Source organism: Festucalex cinctus, chromosome 5 (genome assembly GCF_051991245.1).
Source record: "Festucalex cinctus isolate MCC-2025b chromosome 5, RoL_Fcin_1.0, whole genome shotgun sequence".
Taxonomy (NCBI): domain Eukaryota; kingdom Metazoa; phylum Chordata; class Actinopteri; order Syngnathiformes; family Syngnathidae; genus Festucalex; species Festucalex cinctus.
Window position 1 is genome coordinate 28,082,757 of NC_135415.1, and position 22,016 is coordinate 28,104,772.

The 22,016-nt window shown below is 38.3% G+C and overlaps 1 protein-coding gene across 10 annotated transcripts in view; it reads left to right on the plus strand.

The window, feature by feature from the left end:
* The window catches only part of arvcfb (ARVCF delta catenin family member b), a 175,801-nt gene that overhangs the window by 36,521 nt on the left and 117,264 nt on the right, over window positions 1-22,016 (plus strand). The window contains exon 3 of one of the 10 annotated variants that reach the window (XM_077521010.1): window positions 14,413-14,542. The exons of the other annotated variants lie outside the window; for them this stretch is intronic. The gene's annotated coding sequence lies outside the window, so the exon portion shown is untranslated. The remainder of the gene's footprint in view (window positions 1-14,412; window positions 14,543-22,016) is intronic. 10 annotated transcript variants of the gene reach the window in all.

Below are 22,016 nucleotides of genomic sequence, written 5' to 3' on the forward strand. Positions count from 1 at the left end.
AAATTGTAGCGAATGTTTGACTATGACATTTTAAAAAGTTATATATGTTGTCAGTGATTTAGTGTGAATGTTGCGAGTGCCATTGAGTCCTTCCTTATTAACTCATTCACTGCCAGCCCAGTAAAAATGGATCTTTGACGTAGGGCTGCTCGATTATGGAAAAAATAATAATCATGGTTATTTTTGGAAATAGTTGAAATCACGATTATTCAAATGGTTATTTATGTTTTGGCACAAAACAAGAAAATGTTTAAGTGTTTAAAAATATTAGGACCAAATTAAATAAAATAAATAATAGAAACACTATAATTAAGTTTTGGAAAGTTGGAGTGCAGCAGGGCACTATATATATATATATATATATATATATATATATATATATATATATATATATATATATATATATATATTTATATTGGTACAAAACAAGAACATTTTAAAAACAAACAAACAAACAAATAAATATTAAGACAAATAAAATTATTTGAAACACTATATTTATGCAAGTTCCTTTTGGATGAAACCAAATTGATCAAATTAGTTATTTTATTGTTTGCAAGTCTGCTTGTTTATTTGTATGACTTTTATTTTGTATGTTGCGAAATGGTAAAATAAAAAGTTACAAAATAAATAATTTGTTATTTTAAAATTAAAAAAAGGTGCAAATGTATAAATTTAAACAACTCAATAATCTTTTTAGTTTATGATTATGCTGATTTTGTAATTGTGGAGTGTAATAATTGAAATTATAATTGAATTTCGATGAATTGCACAGCCCTACTTTGACGTGTATAGCCGTCACTGGCACTGAACGAGTTTACTTGTTGATTCAATGATGCTAATTTTGCTATGATAGCCTCCATTTCCATCACTAAACAAAACTGCACACTGTGACATCAAATGTCTCTGTTGAAATTTGGGATATTGCGTAGAATCCCAACACATCCTTGCTGTTCTTCCAAAAGTATTTGTCTTTGAAAAATATTGCCTGGTTACCACGTGGCAACCAGTTTGGTAACCCGGGAGCTCGGAGCCGAAGTTCAACTAATTTGTTGGTAGCCTGACGAATGGTCTGCCTCCTCTTTAGTGCCTTGGACAATAAGGACTCTCCGTAGTTATTTTACAAGAACACAGAGTTACTAAAGTTTGTTGTCCCTTTCTGCTTTGGAGAATAATCTTGTTTGTGGCAGCTAAAAAGAAGCGTACTTAAATAGTTTGGCAGTTGATTAAGTGGATCGCAACGCCAGGTCATGTCTTGTTTCCTTTGTGGTCTTCTGGGAATGAACTATTTTGCTGGCTCTCTGTGGGGGGGGTGTACTACATCACATGATATGCTTCTGTGCAGCTCAATGAAGAGGCTGAGATAATCACGTGAAGGTTCGGCATAAGGGGCAAATGATCAATCTTGCAACACAATATTGTGAGGAAAACCAGACTCTGACACCGTGTCTGGAGATCACTTTATCTCCAACACCTCCCCCAAGCTATGATTCTCCCTCACTAGATTCCTTGTCGGCTATTCCACTAAAAAGCAGGACTGCGGGGTATAAAACAACAAGTCGCTGCTTCATTGCTTGCAATCATGCAGTCCTTGCTTTTATGTTTCATCAAGGTGAGAATAAGTGGCCAACGGTAGATTGACTGACAGCAAATTGGCTTTAAGAGAGGTCAAAGCGCACTTTGAAAAGCTCCTTGAATGCCCCATAATTCTAGCAAGGAATCATTCGGTGCATCAGACACCTGTCGTCCTTGTGGTGGGAGATTGAGCTTCCTCCCAAAAGGCCATAAACATGCAAGTTAGGTTAATTGGACCACTCCCCCCAAAAAAAGACATTTTTACACATTCAATATAACAAAATGAGTGCGGTTTGTGCTCTGCCAACAATACAGTTTTGTGTTATCATTGCTGAATACAATCGAGACGGGATCATTTTTCTTTCAATTCTATGCAACGGGTTCATCTTGCACGCATCACCGAGTGATAAATGTTAGTCGGCAAGGTGAAGTGCACTGAAGAGAGGTGGCTATCCATCCAAGCGCTTGTCCTCCTCTCTAATCAAGGTCGTTTGAACCTTAAATCCGCGCCTTTCCAAAGGGTCCCCCAGCTTAATTAACTCTCTTGAGCTTCGCGATGAAAAACCATTTTAATAGTATGCGAATGCATATTAATCTGCTGGCAGGGGGGCCAATTATGGTTGACAGTCATTGTGTGTTCAGGCATTGCATGGATTAATATAACCTAACCAAGCTTGAGCTCTCCTTTGAGCTCTCATAGGCTTACGTAACACGCGTTCCTACGTTTCTGCTTTGTCATAGTACCGTATTTGCCAGACTATAAGCCGCGACTTTTTTCACACGTTTTCAACCCTGCGGCTTATACAATGATGCGGCTTATATGTGGTTTTTGCCATTTTGTGTTTGTTTTGTAAACAGCGGGCTTCTGACATGAAGAGGTCACTTAATGCAATGGTAGTTATTACAAAAAACGGCCAACACCTGGCAGCAGAGTATAAGAGATCAGTCAGGGCCATGTTGCATCAAGCTCTTTTTGCCGGTATTTTCAACAGATTTGTGAATCATGATGAATCTTAGGTATATTCCTACTTCATTTTCCTTTTTTTTTTCCTTCCTTCTTAAAGAGCTCAGAATTGTTCATTCGGTAGTCTTACCGATTCAACGTCTTGTCATCATTGCTCTTTTTTTTTTTTTTTTTTTTTGTGTGTGTGTATGTGTGCGTGCGTTTGCGTGCGTGCGTTTGCGTGTGTTTGCGTGCGTGCGCGTGCGTGCGTGCGTGTGCGTGCGTGCAAATACGTATAAATTTATACTCATTCATTCACCTAAAACCTTATAAATATCCCATTACCCTTCGCCTTAACCAGGTACTTCAGAATCTTGCCAGAGTCGTGAGGTTTAAATGGTCAGGAGACCAGAGAAAAGGTCAGAAAAAAAAAGAAATAAAGAGAAAAGAAAGGTAAATCAAAGTGAAATCCAGCACCGACCAAACACTTCCTGCCTTCCCCATGATTACAAAATCAAAGTCTTACGCCAACCCCGGAAGCCTCTAAATTCCAGCAAATTTAGCGAGATCTCAAGAGACCAGAGGAAAAACTAAAGAGAGGAAGGAGGGAAGGATCGATAAGGCAGAGTGAGATCCATAGAAGCCAGTACATCCAATCCATCAAAGTGAAGTCCAGCACCAACAAGACCCCTCCTACGTGGTTACAAAACCAGAGTCTTATGCCAACCCCAGAAACCTCATACTTCTAATAAATTAAGATCTCAAGTGACCAGAGGAAAAACTAAAGAGAGGAAGGAGGGAAGGATAGATAAAGCAAAGTGAGAACCACAGACACCAGCACCAACTGACTTCATTTTCCTGATGAAAGAAGAGACTCCAATCTTTCTTTTGGTAGGTTTCAGGTTTATATAGCAATAGAAAACAATATTCTATGGACCTTGCAAAATGAGTCAAAATCCAGGAAAACAGCCACGAGCAAAGGGGGTCGGTTCTGTGAAAATGGCTGAGAGTGAATGAGTTAAGGAGAAAATTGGGAGGGGGACTTATTGAATGATATGAATATTGGTGAATATGAATAAATGTGGCTGTGCCTGTAAATGGTTGTCCGTTTTTACATATATGTGCCCTTTGGTTGACCGGCAACCACTCCTGGGTGTAGTTTGCCTTTCGGCCAATGTCAAATGGAGCCTCCGGCGTCTTGCAATCTGGAGCAAGACAAACACAAATACACAAGAGATGGATGGATTTTATGCGGTGAGGCTCAGAGCCCTTACCTCAACCCCATCTAACCCCTTTGAAATGAACTCGAGAAGGATTGTAAGCCAGGTCCCCTGAAAAGAAGGCCATATTCACTTCAAAGTCATGGTGAAAGTAAACAACATTTTTTTTTCTTCACTTTTTACCTTTTGATATACTGAGAAAGTGTCCGTCTCAGCTCCTTCTGGATTGTGGTAAGGCTTGGGCTAGTTTGACTCCAAACTGTTCTTAAACTCATTTGCTCCCAATAACGTGTAAATACGTTTTTTTTAATATTGTAAGTGTCCCAAAGACGTATTTATAAGTTTTTTTGTTTTTGTTTTTATGCTAGAGCACAGAGAAGGCTTTGATGCAGCCTCTCAACTGCAAAGAACGGTTGCAGAAATGGTAGTTATTACACAAACGGCCAGCAGGTGGCAGCAGAGCAAAGGAGATCAACCAGGGCCATGTAGAAAAAAAGCTAAATTACTTACAATTTTAAATAGATTTGTGAAAACTGATGAAACTTAGCTCTCTTCTAATGCTAATTGCTGCAAGACGGAGACAGAAACATATTTTTTTTTTTCCTGATGAAAGAAGAGACTTTAATCTTTCTTTTGGTAGCTTCCATGCTTTTATAGCAATAGAACACAATATTCTGTGGGCCTCGCTAAATCAGTCAAAATCCAGTAAAACAGCCGGGAGCGAACGGGATTGCTTCTGTGAAAACGGCTGGGAGTGAATGAGTTTTAACTATTACTGTATTACACTAGTATGTTTCCTTCACATTTCCCTGCCTTACAGGGAGATTCTCAATGTACGCCAACATTTTCTACTAAGTATATGCTCAATAAAGTAGAATGTGTGCATCATACAGTAACTACAAGTTGATATGGAGTTTTCAATGAAGCTCGACAGTGTTGTTTTGGTTGAGGCAGCGGAGTGTTGCCGTCGACGGGGAGCAGCCAGCGTGACTAATCTGGGAATCTCCTCTGTGGCGAGCATGGATGGCCGTCCTTCACGCCTTGCTGATGGAAACTGCAAACCCGTGGCCCCCCCACACAGCAGTTGCAGTGGGTGGGAATGTCGACACAATGTTGCGTGTAGGAGTCATGACGTCAGACTGTCCTTTGGAACGTCATAAATCATCTGTTTCTCGCCTTTCCAACTTCTCTGGATAGGAAGTAAGTTTACAAGACTCACAAAGTATTGACTGCAAAACGCTTGAGATAGAACGACGACGACGAACGAACAGTGACTTTAGTTTTGGGGGGGATTCTAAATAACAGTGGTGGGTTGCATTTGAGTTTAGCAAAGAAATGAAAACATTTCATTTTTTGCATTCCCAGGGAGGCAAATTGGGAATATATGGTGGCTTTGTGAAAATAGGATTTGCTTTGTTCCTGCTGCAATGAGGCAACTTGAGGAAACCGCCTTCCCGTGTTTGCCTCCGAGCTGGCCGGATCTCTGCTCTGTTTTCAAGCACAAATGATGAATTTGTAGGTCGTGTGACAGAGAAAAATAAAGAAACCCATAATACGTTCAGAATTCTTGAGGAATGGCAGGTACAAAACAGATGTGACAAATTATTATAAAGAAATGCAGGATAATTACATTGTTGGGCACTGTAGACACCATCCCTAAAATACACATTTAAACTTGCAATGTTTCTGCAGAAATTAAATATTCAGAAATGTTGTATACAAATCAATAAATCAACTTTTTTTTTTTTTTTTTTTTTTTTTTTTTTTTTTTTTTTAAACAGTAAACTCCAAATTTTAAACATTTGAATTTGACCTGAGGTGCTGATGGCGTCGTGGTACATTGACCTGATTTCAGGTATAGCAAGAGTTCACTTCCCACACAGTGAATGTGAGTCTGAACGATTGCGTGTCTCCAAACGTTCCCTGCGACTTAACAGTCCACCTTTGGCTCAGAATTAACTGGGATGGAGCTCCAGCTCCCTCCGACTCTGAGCAGGGTAAGCCATCCAGAAAACGGACGTATGGATGGATGATTTAGACGTGCCATTCAATTGTTGATTGAGTCTACAATCTGCTGTGTCAGAGTTTTGTGTCAAGCAGCAATCCATTCAGTTTTCAAATGTGCTGCGAAAAAAAAAAAAAAAAACTTGGAAAAAGTTTTGTTTTTTTTAGACTTGGAACGGATTAAAATTATTTACATTAAATATAATGGGAAAATTGTTTCGGATTTCGAACAAATCATTTTTAGAATGGATTATGTTCAAAAACAGGTTTGACTGTACATTTCTTTCTTCCTCATCAATTTCTCATCTTCAAAAACCTTTTAATAAGAAAGAGAAGAAAACAAATGTTGCCAAACAGATGTTTGTCTGCTGTCAATTGTGTCTCAAAAAAAAAGTCTTGCTACAAACTTCTTATTTCCCAAATGATTTCACTGTGTTTGTGTGTGTATAAGAGAGAGAGGAAGGAAGGGGAGTGTTGCCTCCTTTTCTCCTTCTGGAGAAAAACTGTACTGGAATGTTAATTGGTTTGACTGGTCATCCTCCGAGATATGAAACAAGGCCGTTTCCATTAACGCTCCCATTGCCCCCACCCCAAATGTGTGAAGCACAATGTGTGTGCGTGTACTGTATATGTGGGAAGGGAGGAATTCTTTTCCATTTCCCGCCTCTCTACCACACAACTCTCCAGCTCATCATCTCTTAACAAATAGAAAGTCTGAGGTATTAGAGAATGTGCAGCGATACGCGGGAAGAGCTCAATCGGAATCCATTATTCCGAGAGAAGCGGCAAAGTTATGAAGTTATGGTAATGAGGAGCTTACTGTGCTACAAATCTTAATGCCGTTGAATAATTCCTCTCAATGTCCTTCCTCATCTTGCCCTTCTCCATCATTCCGTCTCCTGTCTATCTTCAAGAGGACAGCATTGTCACGAGGCAGTATGCATGCTGGTTCAGAGAGGTCATGGTCAATTAGACAGACGCGACAAGACTGTAGACTACTCACAATAGAGCTTGCAATTCAGCTGCGTCCTCCAACATAGCATAATTTCCAATAATTCATATATCTTTTGTAATCTCCGTTACATTAAATAAACGGCATTGAATGTGTAGTTTAACAAATAGAATACAATTTTGTATGGATGCACAGCATGCACCAGCATGAAGGAATTCAAATATGAAATTGATTTTAGCTTTAATTTAAAATGTTTCACACTATTATGCCATATAATGTTCAAAGTTGAGTCATTTCATGCAGTTTATCGGGGCTCAAAGGTATTTGGACAATTGACTGCAAGTGGTTAATTGGCCAAGTGTGTTATTTTTTCCAATACTCATTACTAGGGATGTTCGATACCACTTTTCTTTTCAGACCGATACCGATACCGATACCCAGACCCTCAGTACTTACCGATACCGATACCAACTGCCGATACCAGAAGTACATTTTGACAAATTAAAAAAATCACTAAAATATATTTGTAAACAAATATATTTCCTTTCATTTTGACAAAAAAAAAAAAAAACAGCACAGTCACTCTTCAATAGTCTTAACGCTCAAAATAAAACACAAAAATGCTCTTTTAGTTTAAGATTCACAATTTTTAAGTATTTCCAAACCGGTGAAGTTTTGGTGAAAAACTGCTGCAAGCTAGCGCCACTTACAGGCAAGGAGGACTCATTTAACGTCTTCCCCCTCTGCCATCGGCAGCCAATTTATGGCTGAATTTAAAATTATGTCCCTTTTTCTAAACACCTTGAAAACTTTTGTGAAGCCTCTTAAAGTCATCAATCACATTTTCATTCTTTTTCTTTTAATCCATTAAGGCGGTCTACAGTTATAAATGTAAAGTCATAAACATTCTGTCATTTTCCTCCTCATATGTCTAAACCTAACTGTAGTTTGTTTTCGATTAATGAGTCATCCTCATAATATCCGCAGTCAAAGTATCAAAACATCCCAGCATGAGCTTTTCAAGGCAAAAGCAGATTTTGTTTGATTGCTTGGAGGCGATGATTTCTCTCTCGGCTGAGTCCCAGCATGGAGCCACAGGGAAACCTCTGGCTGGCAGAAGGACCGTGCATGGATCTGGGAGGGGGGTGAGGATGACGAAGTGAGTGTCTGGGCTAGTTTGTTTGTTATTGTAAAGCTCAAGTTCGACACAATCTACTGCATGCAGCATGTTGCGGCACATTGTTCTGATCTGCACTTCCAAGCATGTCACTGCTGTTTCCGTCGTAATCCTTTTTGTTTGCTCCTTCCTTGAAATTAGATTTCACGTTAGGGGTGCAAGGTTTGGAGATAACACCTTCATATCAGTGAAGCAAAATTTGAAGTACAGAAATTAATTGGTTCTGGAAGAAAGTTCTTAAGTCGAAAATTTTGTAAGTAGAGACGCATTTTCCATGTAAATGCCCTAATCCGTTCCAAGCCTCCCAAATTTCAGACATAAATGTTTTATAAAGCGTAGAAATGCAACAAAACATGTAACAAATACATGTTACAATTAGATTATTGCACAATAAATGAGAGTTGTGCGTAATGTAAATAACAAAGAATAGAGTAAAGAATAAAAATGATGGTCATTTACCTTTTTAACTGCTGTCCTCATCGTTTTTTGCCCTCTTTGGTTCATGTTCTCCTCTCTGAGGGGTGTTTTTTTTTTTTTTGCCTGGTGTTTTGTAAAGAACTGATCCATGGATGTTTTTTAAAACAATCCTTCGGAAATGTCCAAGGCAAACATCATCTTAGTGAGCGATCGCCCGACTGGTGAACACTTTTTCTGGGAGATTCTTTTAAACAAATTCTGAAACTTCACGGAAACTTCCGGTATGGCGAGGCATCTTTAAAAAAAAAAAAAAAAAAAAAAGGCCCGTCTCGTCGCAATTAAAAACTTACTGTGCCTTCATCAATCACCAATTGTTTGAATTTTTGCACAAATTCGTTGGCCGTTAGTTCATACATTTACGAAAAACTATCGGAACACTTCATAGGCCGCGGGATGAATGATGAGGACGCTGTATAGACACCGATCTAGTATATGCTCATACCTATGGTAGAGGTTCCTCTTAGCCAATGGGATGCCAGAGCGATGCACAAACACCGATCTAGAAAATAGCCATAGCCGAAAGTATGCTGCGTTCGGTAATGTATTTTTACCTTTCGTATCTAGAAATGTATTTCTTAACAAGAGGCAATATTTTCCCGTTGAGGCGTTTCGTAACTCGAAAATTTCGTATGAAGAGACGTTCGTAAGTCGAGGTTCCAAATGTACTTGAATTGGCTGGCCCAGCTTTTCCACTATTCTTGCTTCCCTTCACTGTTTCACCTTAGTACGAAATCAATCGATGGTTGCACATTAGTATGACTTTGCCCCTTGCAGCATTTGTGACCTTCTTTTTTCCTCATTCCATTTGAAAACCGGCACAATCCCCCAGTCTCCGGCTCGTACGCCAATGGCTGTACAAAAGGTGAGCAGGGAATTGTCGCTTGAGCCCCAACCGAGGGGAATCGTCCACAAGCTATTACAACTGCAGAATCTCTGGATCACTTCCAGTGACATCAAAGCTAAAAAAAAAACAGAGTAAGACTGAACATTCGCCAAACTCCGCAAATATTGCTCACCTGCATTCTTTTACAATTTTGACTGATTGCCAAACTATGCTAAAGCACAAAGCATGAGACGACTCTCATGCAGCCATGCTGTACTTATTGTGTGAGTTATTTAGTCAAGTAGACGACTTGTAATCGTCACACAATTGAGGATAGTGTAACAGTCTTTGGGGTATAAAAATATTGTGCAATTTTGTCGGCAGGTTATGTAGATTCAGGATGGTATTGTCTGGTGACTGTTAGGGATGTCACGATAAGGGCAATATCGTGATATTAAAACTGCCACAATATCGTCGTCGTCATGTTCACAATATTTAAAAGGAACAGATAAGGGAAATATCGTGATATCGCGATATTAAAACTGCAACAATATCGTCGTCGTCATGTTCACAATATTTAACTCATTCACTGCCACTGACGGTTAAACACGTCAAAGCTCCATTTTAACTGTGCTGGCAGTGAATAAGTTAAACAATAAGGAACACATCTGTTAAAAAAGTCAGGTTGATTTCCATTTGTGCAGTTCTAGCACCCTCTCGTGGCTAGTTTATTAGTGCAATTTAATTTTCATGAGGGATGTTTTGGCCTTCTATGTTTAAAATCTATGCTAATTGTCAGATGAAGGGGAAACTAATTTGCTCAATGTGTGCTTGCATTAGCAAGTAAGTGCCTCAATATTGTTATTAGAGATTGTACGTGGTTTATATGCATTGCTGTTATGCACAAAAGTACAATATTGTGATCTTTTTTTAAATATCGCCAACTCCCCCACAATATCGTGATAATTATCGTATTGTGACCTTCATATGGTGATAATATCGTATCGTGATGATTGGATATCGTTACATCCCTAGTGACTGTAAGTGTCAAGATCTGTGAGCTTCTGTTGATTGGTTGAAAGAAAAGAACACAAAAATACATTTTTGGGGTAAAAAAAAAAAAAAAAAAAGTGGGTAAGGGTAGCAAAAGCCATTTGTATTTCTTGACAGTTGTCAGCGAGGTACCAGGTTGCAATCCACCGTTTTAATGACTTCATTGGTGAGTTACACAATCCCACAGAGGTGGGTCACACTTAACAAAAAACAAGGTGACTAGTTTACAGACTCCTCAAAAGCATCCTTGCTGTCAAGGCACTGCAAGGACCGACGCTCAGGGCAGGTGGAGGAAGGGAGGAAGAAACGTGTTGTGTTTTTGCACATGGAACGCGGGTGTTGACACGGCTATTGTCAAAAAAGTCATGCGATGCTTATGGTGCACCAAAATGGCGTGCATAAGAGTCGTTGTCTACCTGCCGTTTTCTTTGTAAAGATTTTGTAGAGCTCTTGTTGAACAGTGAATTTGTCTTCCACAATGGCGACGGAAATAAAAGGGAAGAATTATTTGTCACAAAAACAACTGGATACATTCTCGAAGAACTGATTGAAAAGTGAGTCAGTGATGAGGAAATAATGCAATAGACACTGTTGTGCTTGTCGTATTACTTTCAGCCCACAATGGCCCACAATGTGGCCCACAATCAACAACGAAAATAAGCTGCTGCTACATAACATTTACCCATGACAATCACCCACAAAGTACTTATTATTTTTTTTTTTTTAGTCGAGGAAAATGGTGACCTGCCAAAGCGGCTGGTGGCACAAGCATCTATTGACTGGATGAATCCATCCAATGTCCCTCCATTCAGCTGGTGATGATTTTCATCCCTGAAGGGGAGATGATGCTGGGAGGGCTGCCATGGCATCGCCATGGATCCAGATGGCACAAAACATGCGAGCAAATGATCAGCAGACCATATTCCATAAAGTGCAGGCTGAACCCCAAACTGGAGCAAAGTCAAACTGTATGTCACTGTGGCCGAGATGTTTTTTTTCTCTTTCTTTCTTTGTGCTCTACATGTGGAAACCTACCATACTTAACATACCGGGAATGGCTTCATTTATTTCAAAGGTATTTGATGGGGATGATCATGATGCCATTGCTCTTAATTAAACTCCTTCAACCACGCCTTTATGGTTCTTGCTTTCTGCTAGTGTTGTAGTCAATTCCGCACCAACAAGACATAATCAAAACCTTTGAAGGTCGAGACCGCGACAAGACCAAAGACTGTATACATGAAACAAAAATCACCCAAAAATGGCAGAACAAAATGGCTAGTATTTTTAATTTCATTGGCTGATATATTTTTTTTGAAGGGGTGGGGTGTTAATAATGGGGTGTTCGCTCCCGGCTGTTTTACTGAACTGTTTTACTGTTTTACTGAATTTTGACAGATTTTGCAAGGCCCACAGAATATTGTGTTCAGTTGCTATAAAAGCACGGGACCTATTAAAAGAAATATGAAAGTTTCTTCTTTCATCAGGAAAAAAAAAGTTTCTATCTGTTTCCGTTTTGCAGCAATTAGCATTAGAAGAGAGCTAAGTTTCATCAGTTTTCACAAATCTATTTCAAATTGTAATTTAGTTTTTTTGTTTTTTTTTCTAGATGGCCCTGGTTGATCTCCTTTGCTCTGCTGCCAACTGCTGGCCGTTTGTGTAATAACTACCATTTCTGCAACCGTTCTTTGCAGTTGAGAGGCTGCATCAAAGCCTTCTGTATGCTTTAGCATAAAAAAACAAAAAACAAAAAAAAAACAAACAAACGTATAAATACGTCCTTGGGACACTTAAAACAAAACAAAAAAACAACAACACGTATTTACACGTTATTGGGAGCAAATGAGTTAAATGTGCCATCATAACAAGGCACCAGGGAAAAAATATGAATTCCATGAACTCACTCACCATGATGCTAAATGAAGAGCCGCTAACCGTGTTGTCTCATCACTGGGCCTTTTCCCCATTGCAAAGAAACTTTCCAAATATGTCAGTTTTTTACTCATTTTGCTAATTTCAGTGCTACGCGCCGAGATAATTAGCATCTTGACTTGCGTCAAGAATCTGTCGTTTTAACAGAGAGAATCCGGTCACTTTTACAAAATAAAATATTTGTAATCCTCAGAAAATCAATTAACCGGAAGTACAGTGAGTTTTTAATTTCTCGATCTTGGCCTGCTGGGTTGGGGACCGCTGCAATAGAGTTCACTGAAATGAGGAGCAAAACTCATTGATTTCTCTTTGCAGTACAGCGTTTGACTGTGGAAATAACACCCGTTCAGATGTAATTGATTTAATACATCATTTTGACACAAGGAGCCAAATTGTTTGGGGGATTATTACGATTAATAAAGTCATAACAGTCATGCTGGGGGTGGGGGGTGGGGTGGGGGGATTCGTGCAATATGCTACTTGAACTCACCTCACCTTCGAGCGCTCACACAAAAGCAGCAGCGTGAACCAGACTGCACATTAGGACGGGGAATTGGACATGCTTGAGCCGCGCAGCACACTGCTCGAAGTGCACCGTGCAACCTGGGAGGATGCCACAAAGGTGTGGGAAACATTCATTTGGCTTCAAGAATTCCAGATTCAGTCACGCCTGACTGATGGTGTGAAAAGTGAGGGGGGGGGGGGGGGGGGGGGACTGTAACGTCACATTCTCTGCCCCCCCTGTTATCTTAACACTAATTAAAAGTTCTTTGTTTGGATCAACTCACACTTGGGATTCACGTTGCCTGAGAAGTGTCTCGCAGATTTTTGACTGTCAGCACTTTGATCAAAAGGATTATAATGAGACGTCCTATTGAAGGGAACAAGCACCCCCCCCCACCCCCCACACACGAGCCTCATTTGTGAATTGTTTTGGTGAAACTTTGTAGCTCCTGCATGTAAAACGAAAGAAGGGACACCCAGCAGAAGCATCTGTGAAAGGATTTGCTCTTCCTTCATCTTATCCTTCCATTACAATTTTAATCTACCGGAGTGATGTGCTTGTTTATGTATGTCTCGAATATAGCTCAATCACATGGTGGTCGTCAATGGTTGTGATGCAACAATGTTTCCATGACTGACTTTGGGATAGAGTGAGGATGACCTCATTTTAGTATTATTATCATTTTTATGTTTTAGATATTGTAGAGACTTGTCCATTACTTGCAGCTCACCACATCTGTTTAAAGTTGCAGTCTGCCGGTTTCACTCAGGAAAATGCACTTTTTAAATACAGGATTTAAATAAACAAACTACTTCTCAATTTACAGATCTGGGCTTCTCTTAATTTCTGGTGGTGATTTTGTCCTAAACTCTCACCCCCCAGCCTGTATTTTGCCATTTTGTGTTTGTTTTGTAATCAACGGGGCGTTTCTGTGGAACTACAGTGTTTACACCCCTCCAGCCAATCGCAGCGCGGGGGGGGGGGTTGGGGGCGTGTCGTAAACGGGACCGGCTGCGTGACGTCACTCCCACAGCAATTTGAAAGCACGCACTGATTTTTTTTTTCACTCACTCATTCACACATGTAAGCTTCTGTGAGTGAGTGAGTGAGTGAGTGAGTGAGTGAGTGAAAGCTTCTGTGAGTGAGTGAGTGAGTGAGTGAGTGAGTGAGTGAGTGAGTGAGTGAGTGAGTGAGTGAGTGAGTGAGTGAGTGAGTGAGTGAGTGGAAAAAAAAAATCCGTGCGTGCGTCACGCAGCCGACAAATTCGCTTTCCGTTTGTGACACGCATTTCAAAATATTTCGGCATCACTGCTACTTTATCATTCATCAAGCTCGTGATTCGCTCCCTTGTGATTTAATAGATACTTAATCTTGATAGACGTTATCTTTTCCTCCACTCGTCTTGTTTCTCCTCAAAGAGTTTATTTACTAATCTGCTTTCTGTGCCTCGTGCGTAATTTGCTTTCTTGTAAAACACTGCACTGAAAAATAGCTTTGCTAATCCCGTTGTGGCAAATCGCCTCCAGATTCCGTCAGTTATGAGTGATTAGGTCTTCGCGAAAGCGTTTCTTCTCTTGCGGGCATTGCTGGGTTGTGAGCCAGCATTGTGGATTGTGGTCAAGAATAGAGTGTCCACTAATGAGTGGCAGGTCAGCCTTGTTTATGGATTAGGGTGCACATGAACCTGTTCAATCAATGCCACTTATTTCTTGCCTCATTTCCTCCTCTGCCGTCGCTTTGTGTTCCTGCAGGTGTCGGATGATCTGCTTGCAAAACACACAGGAATCCGTCGAATGACAGTACGGGATGGAAAATCTTACATTATTTTGTCTTGTCCTGTCTGCAGACCCCACAGAGTTGGGTGCTGTTTGACAAGGTTGGGTAGGTTGCTGGTCGTGTTTTTTTATTAGTATTTTTTTTATTTGTTTTATTTTTTTGGGAAACGTCGTTAAAATGAGTCTTACTGCTTGGTTAGTAAAAAACCTAACATATTTTGTTTCTGGTGCTATTGAAATCTATGAAATGTTCACCCACTTTGCATCCAGACTGAAAGTAACTGTCTATACAGTGGATTAAAAAAAAAAAAAAAAAAAAAAAAGTCTACAAAAAATCCATTCATTAACATTTGCTCCCAATAACGTGTAAATACGTTTTTTTAATGTTGTAAGTGTCCCAAAGACGCATTTATACGTTTTTTTTTTTATTTTTTTTTATTTTTTTTTAATGCTAAAGCATACAGAAGGCTTTGATGCAGCCTCTCAACTGCAAAGAACGGTTGCAGAAATGGTAGTTATTACACAAACGGCCAGCAGGTGGCAGTAGAGCAAAGGAGATCAACCAGGGCCATCTAGAAAAAAAAAAGCTAAATTACTTCGAATTTTAAATAGCTCTCTTTTAATGCTAATTGCTGCAAAACTGAAACAGATAGAAACATACTTTAGTTTCCTGATGAAAGAAGATACTTTAATCTTTCTTTTGATAGGTTCCATGCCTTTATAGCAATGAAACACAATATTCTGTGGTCCTTGCAAAATCAGTCAAAATCCAGTAAAACAGCCGGGAGGGAACGGGATTGCTTCTGTGAAAATGGCTGGGAGTGAATGAGTTAAAATGAAAAAAATATTTTTGATAAAGGGAAGTAAAAAACATACAATGTGTGCACACCCTCTGAATACTGTGGATGTGTTCAGAATCAGCCAATCACATTCAACCCTATTGTAAGAAGAAATCAGCACACATCCATTTAAAGTGCCCCCAATTAACCCCAAGTCAAGTTCAGCTGTTCTAGTAGGCTTTTCGTGACATTTGTTTGCTTTATGGCAGAAACCCAATAAATTTGTAATATAGTTTCACGTTATAACATGATAAATTTGACATGATGTGATTATTAATGAATAATGATATCATGTTAAAAAGGGATAAGGCTGACTTCCACATTTGGCAGTACAAAACAAAGCAATTCTTTACTGTTCAGGTCGCTGGTGGAGCCCTTTCTTTCTTTTCATCATTTCTCAGGACTCTGCCAACTTTCTATGATTAAAATGAAGATCATGTGCAAATTCTGCCGAAAATAATTCCCTTCCTAATTACTGTCAAGTAATTCTGCTTCCTGTCTTATATGTTAAAAGTTATTACATTCAAGAAAGAAATGACAATGTATGTCCTTTTTTTTTTTTTTTTTTAATTAAAGAGGCGGAGTCTATTCAAGACTGCTTACGTCCTCTAGCTATTCCTGCTTTAATCTTCGTGTCTTAGATTTCATCAATTAAGCAATGGTGTAACTGGAACATTCCATTCTGAAACCCCGCGATTTATGATTTCTATTAAATTATTTCACACGCAAAAAAAATGCGCGCATAGTCTGGCTACAGTAAGATTCATCGACAGCTATAAAATGAGGAAACAAACAAACAAACACAAAATGACAAAATACAGGCAGGGGGAGGGGGGTGGTTTAGGACAAAATCACCACCAAAGATTAACATAAACACAGATGTGTAGACTGAGAGAAAGTAAAAGTGTGTACATCCTGTATTTAAAAAGTAAATTTTTCCTGAGTGAAACCGGCATACTGTGCCTTTAAATTGAGCTGTGTTAAGCGAATGTAAATACTGCGCCGGATTGAGCAAAAATAATATGGTCACATTGATCACAAGACAAGTCAGAGGAAAGGGGGGGATTTTACCACGGTTCCTTTGAGGTTAATGTTCTTCGCTGAAGGTTATATGCGTAATTAGAACTTTGCCTCTTAAACTTGAGGAGACTCGATAAATGGATCTGCGGAAATAATCCATCATCCTCATGATTTAAAAAAAAAACAACCTCCAAACATTTTCACTTTTGATTGACAGAAGGGACGTTCAGGTACAGCTAAATCTAGGTCACACTTATGACACACATACACACTCTCAATGTCAAAGAGAAGTAGATGCCAGGTTGTTGTTTTTTTTTTTGGTCTTTTTTTTTCAAGCAGTCAGGGAGGCAGGACTTCAGTGAAGAGGTGATGGATTGATGCTCTCCGTCTTGGCAAGTGATGGCTCAGAGGCGGCGTGTGTTCGTCTTCCATCAGCCCTGATCTCTTTGCTCAGCCTCCCTTCGAGCTGCCGCTGTTAGAATGGCGGTCTCAGAGAATTGCGATATCATATAAATGAGGAAGCGCTTACTTCTGTCTGTATTTCCCGTTCTCGTCTCAGAAACGAGACCGGCAATATTAACTCATTCACTGCCAGCCCAGTAAAAAAATGGATCTTTGACGTAGGGCTGCTCGATTATGGGAAAAATAATAATCATGATTATTTTTGGCAAAAGTTGAAATCACCATTATTCAAACGGTTATTTATGTTTTGGCACAAAACGAGAAAATATGTAAGCGTTTAAAAATATTAGGACCAAATTTGAAAAAAGTAGAAACACAATAATTAAGTTTTGGACCAAACATCATTTATGATAATATATATTTATTTATGTTGGCAAAAACTTGAAAGTTGGGCTGCAGCATATGCACTGTGCAGTAGGGCAATATATATATATATATATATATATATATATATATATTGGTACAAAACAAGAAAATTTTTAAACATAAAAAACAAATAAAAAAATATTAAGACAAATAAAATTATTTGAAACACTATATTTATGTAAGTTCCTTTTAGATGAAAAAAAATATCAAATTAGTTATTTTAAAATTAAAAAAAGGTGCAAATGTATAAATTTAAACAACACAATAGTCTTTTTAGTTTATGATTATGCTGATTTTGTAATTGTTGGGGTGTAATAATTGAAATTATAATTGAATTTCGATTAATTGCACAGCCCTACTTTGACGTGTGTAGCTGTCAATGGCACTGAATGAGTTAAAGTAATGATTATTGACATCAGTAATACAAATTTAATTATTGACAGAAATACCACATGAATGTTCAGTTTGTCAGTTATAATCCGCAACTTACAATCTCCTGTGATGAAGTTATTATTAAAATTCCCGGTCTCGAAACACAATACACACACTGTATGATTATTTTTTAGTGCACAACAAATTTGTTGCCATTACACACAACGCTGAACAGCAATGTCAGCGTCGACACTCGTGCACTAACACACGCGAGCTGCCCAGGCTGGTCCACAAATATTATATGCCACTAAAATAGCCTGTCTGGGGTCGCCATGGCAATGACGGAGAGACTGATCCTCTCATCGCATGCTATAGCTGATGCGAATTGCCGCATATTACTCTTGCTTCAAGAACAGAAAACATAAATGAGTCCAAGCTAGATTTAGCATGTTTTATGCCATATTCAGTCTTTAAACACAAGTTTTTAATATTTAATACTTTAAGTACCTCTTTTTGCAGGTGTAGATGTTGTTGCCCCACTTGTATGCTAATTCTGAAAGCGTACAAACGTATTCCATTCGATACAAAAAAATAAAAACATAATCAGGGGGCCAAATGTAATACATTTATCTGAATGAGATATAGCATGCAGGATAGAAAGAAAGAAAGAAAGATAGTAAACCATGCTAAACAATAACCTTGTTATGTTTTGTTTCAAACATCATTTGAAGAAAATACATTTTACAGTTGCCTCTAATGGTTCCCTCATTATCAGAAAAATGCTGAATTCCAATCATTCAACCTCATTTCATACGACTGCACACAGAAGCCTCGTGGGTACGGCTCTTTGAGTTGGAAGATGGTTGTCAAGGGGAAAAAAAAAACATTATTATTATTATTTTTATTTTTTATTAAAGAGAGAAAGATAAGGGAATTTAGTCAGATGCTGTAGAATTTGCTTTGTTATGTTTTCACAGTCTCCAGCGGCCTGTTTGACTCGAGTTGACACACCTCTCTAAATCCCGTTCAGGAAATCAGGCCTGTTGATTCTAAAAATAGCTTCCTTTTTTATACAATTCCAAAAATGTGGTGATGGAAAATTGCATTTGGCTGAATTCCGGTCCTCCCACAGGGGAGATTGCAGTTGTTTCAGTCCATGTGAGAGGATCGACTGAAGCGCACGTGTTGACTGAATGATCGTTGAAAGCGGCGGGCTGTTTTTAAATGCATGTTGTCTCTGCTTATTGTCTCAAATCTGAATTGTTTCCCTTTTCGTACAGAAAGTAATTACTGCAGCTAATTTCATAGCAGGAAACATAAGTGTTGACGCTTCACTGGTGACCTTCATGCACAAAGCTCAGTTCACACATGCCGACAATTTCAAGCTTCACGTCACTTAGTGGTTATTTGTGGGGGGGTTTTACACTGAGATTACATGTTGCATTGCTCATCGTTGATCAGTTGTTTTGCTTTGGAATTTGTGTCTGGTTGCAACAAAGTTGTCATTCTTTTATGCAAAACAAGGTCGGAGGCATCGAGCGTATCGTCACGTATTTGTAGCGTCAAGTATCTGTGTGGGTTTCTGCGATGTGGTCCCAGATGGGATGGTGATTGCTGCATTACAAGTAGGGATAGACCGATTATCGCCCGGGCCGATTATTGGTGCCGATATTTGACTTGTTGACAAATATCGGCATCGGCCTTTTTACGAATCTGAAGGCCAATAAAGCTGGAATCAAGTTATACCATTAAATAATTTTAAAAAAAATAGGAATTTAGAAATTATGTTGACATTTTGGAAAACTTTATTTACAGTAGAAAACTTTAAATATTTATTTATTTATTTATTCACTGCAAACACTGGGAAGTCCCAATACTTTTTAATTTATTAAAAATAATAATTAAAAAAAATTTTTTTTTAGAAAACTTTATTTACAGTAGAAAACTTTAGAAAACGTATTTATTTATTCGCTGCAAACACTGGGAAGTCCCAACATTGTTTTCTACATTTTCTACAATTTCTGTTAAAAATTTTAATTAAACAAAACTGTCCATTGTTTATATGTTTAAAATTAAAAGAATTTTGTTTTGTTTTTTTTGTTTTTTTTACACTATTATTTTCTCTTTTACTACAAATGATATCGGCTTGAAATATCGGTTATTGGCCTCCTTGACGACTAATAATCGGTATCGGCATCGGCCCTGAAAAAAAACGTATCTGTCTATCACTAATTACAGGTTACTACCCAATTAATGCTGATAGCAGAGAAAGACACTTGTTGTGTTTATTATTATATGGATTACAATCATGAATTGACCTTTTAATGTGCAGGTATGTTTAAACATATGATAACAACCCTGGAGCAATGTTTGATCCCACAGCTTTGATTGAGAGCGCTCAACAAACACTGATCCCAAATTCTCTCTCTCTCTCTCTCTCTCTCTCTCTCTCTCTCTCTCTCTCTCTCTCTCTCTCTCTCTCTCTCTCACTCTGTGTATCTGCCTGTCTCTCTGATCATATATACCTGTAAATAAAATACCAAAAAATAATACATAAACAGAAGTACTTTTTCGACGAGAACTTTGTGTACAGGACTGTCTCAGAAAATTAGAATATTGTGATAAAGTCCATTATTTTCTGTAATGCAATTAAATAAGCAAAAAAATGCCATACATTCTGGATTCATTACAAATCAACTGAAATATTGCAAGCCTTTTATTGTTTTAATATTGCTGATTATGGCATTTTTTTTTTTTTACTTGGTCTGAGGAAATATTCACATATTTTGGGATAGGATATTTGAGTTTTCTTAAGCTGTAAGCCATAATCAGCAATATTAAAAAAAATAAAAATAAAAATAAAAAAATCTGTGGATTGATATTTAGCTTTAAATTGTATCTCGACTTTCCCAATTTTTCGTATGTGTTCACTTTTTTTAATTCCATATTTTTCAGTACCTCTTACTCATGTAATGGTAGAAGTTACCAAAAAAAAATGCCATAATCAGCAATATTAAAACAATAAAAGGCTTGCAATATTTCAGTTGATTTGTAATGAATCCAGAAATGTATGACATTTTTGCTTGTTTAATTGCATTACAGAAAATAATGGACTTTATCACAATATTCTAATTTTCTGAGACAGTCCTGTATAACCAGTCTTGTTTGTAAACAGGGTCGTTCGTCACACAAAGTTCCACTGTGCACAAAACTTTGATGGTTTCCTGCATGTAATTACGCTACTGGTAAGCATAAATATTCAAATAGTCATCAACCTCTTCACTACATAAGGAGTGTGAAAACATACGTGATAAAAGGCGCAAAGAAGGCACATCAGAAGCAGGCCAAAAAGTAGAACGCTCATGCCTCAAGTGCCCCCCCCCCCCTCTGTGTTTTCTTTTGCTGTGCTAGCTTGCTTGCTGCTCCTCACAGCTGTCAAGGTAAGAAAAAATCCATAAAAGAAACCATCTAAATAACCCATCAAAACAAGAGTTTATAGGTTCATGTTGTGCACTCCTGTTCTGACATTTTGTCCCTGATACAACTGTAACTCTGCAAACAGAGGTGAGGCGAGTGCACTCAAACTGAAAAGGTTCAGGTGCTAAAAGATTTCACACAGCGCACGTGCTCCTATTAACATTTCGGCACCAAACCAGTGCACCGGCGCACTGGCACCTGCTGTTAGACAGAAGCAGAGATGCATGTGAGAAGAAAGGCAGAATGGTTGGAAACTAAACAAGATAGACAGATATTGTCTCTGCTAGCAGATGTTGCTACCTTATGTTGGAGATGCATTGAATTAAAATTCTCCAAAACTGTCATTAATGAGAAACTAAAGAGTTGAGTTTCTGTAGGAGTGGGATGATATATGTGTTACCAATAGGGATGTGACGATGAGGGCCATAGATATCGTGATATTAAAACTGCCACAATATCGTCGTCACAATATTTAACTCATTCACTGCCACTGACGGTTATACACGTCAAAAGCTCCATTTTAACTGTGCTGGCAGTGAATGAGTTAAAAGGAACACACCTGTTAAAAAAAAGTCAGGTTGATTTCCATTTGTGCAGTTCTAGCACCCTCTAGTGGCTAGTTTATTAGTGCAATTTAATTTTCATTAGGGATGTTTTGGCCTTCTATGTTTAAAATCTATGCTAGTTGTCAGTTGAAGTGGAACCTAATTTGCTTGTGAAGCGATCAATGTGTGCTTGCATGACCAAGTAAGTGACTCAATATTGTTATTAGAGATTGTAGGTGGTTTATGTGCATTGCTGTTATGTACAAAAGCACAATATTTTTTTTTTGTGTGAGTTCTTTTTTTTTATTTTTATTTTTTTTTATTTTTTACAATATTGTGATCTTTTTTAAATATCGCCAACCTCCCAGAATATCGTGATAATTATCGTATCGTGACCTTCATATCGTGATAATATCGTATCGTGACGTTTGGATATCGTTACATCTCTAATTACCAAGTTAGCAACTCTTTCTAAAGCATAGCTTAAGCTGATGGCCAT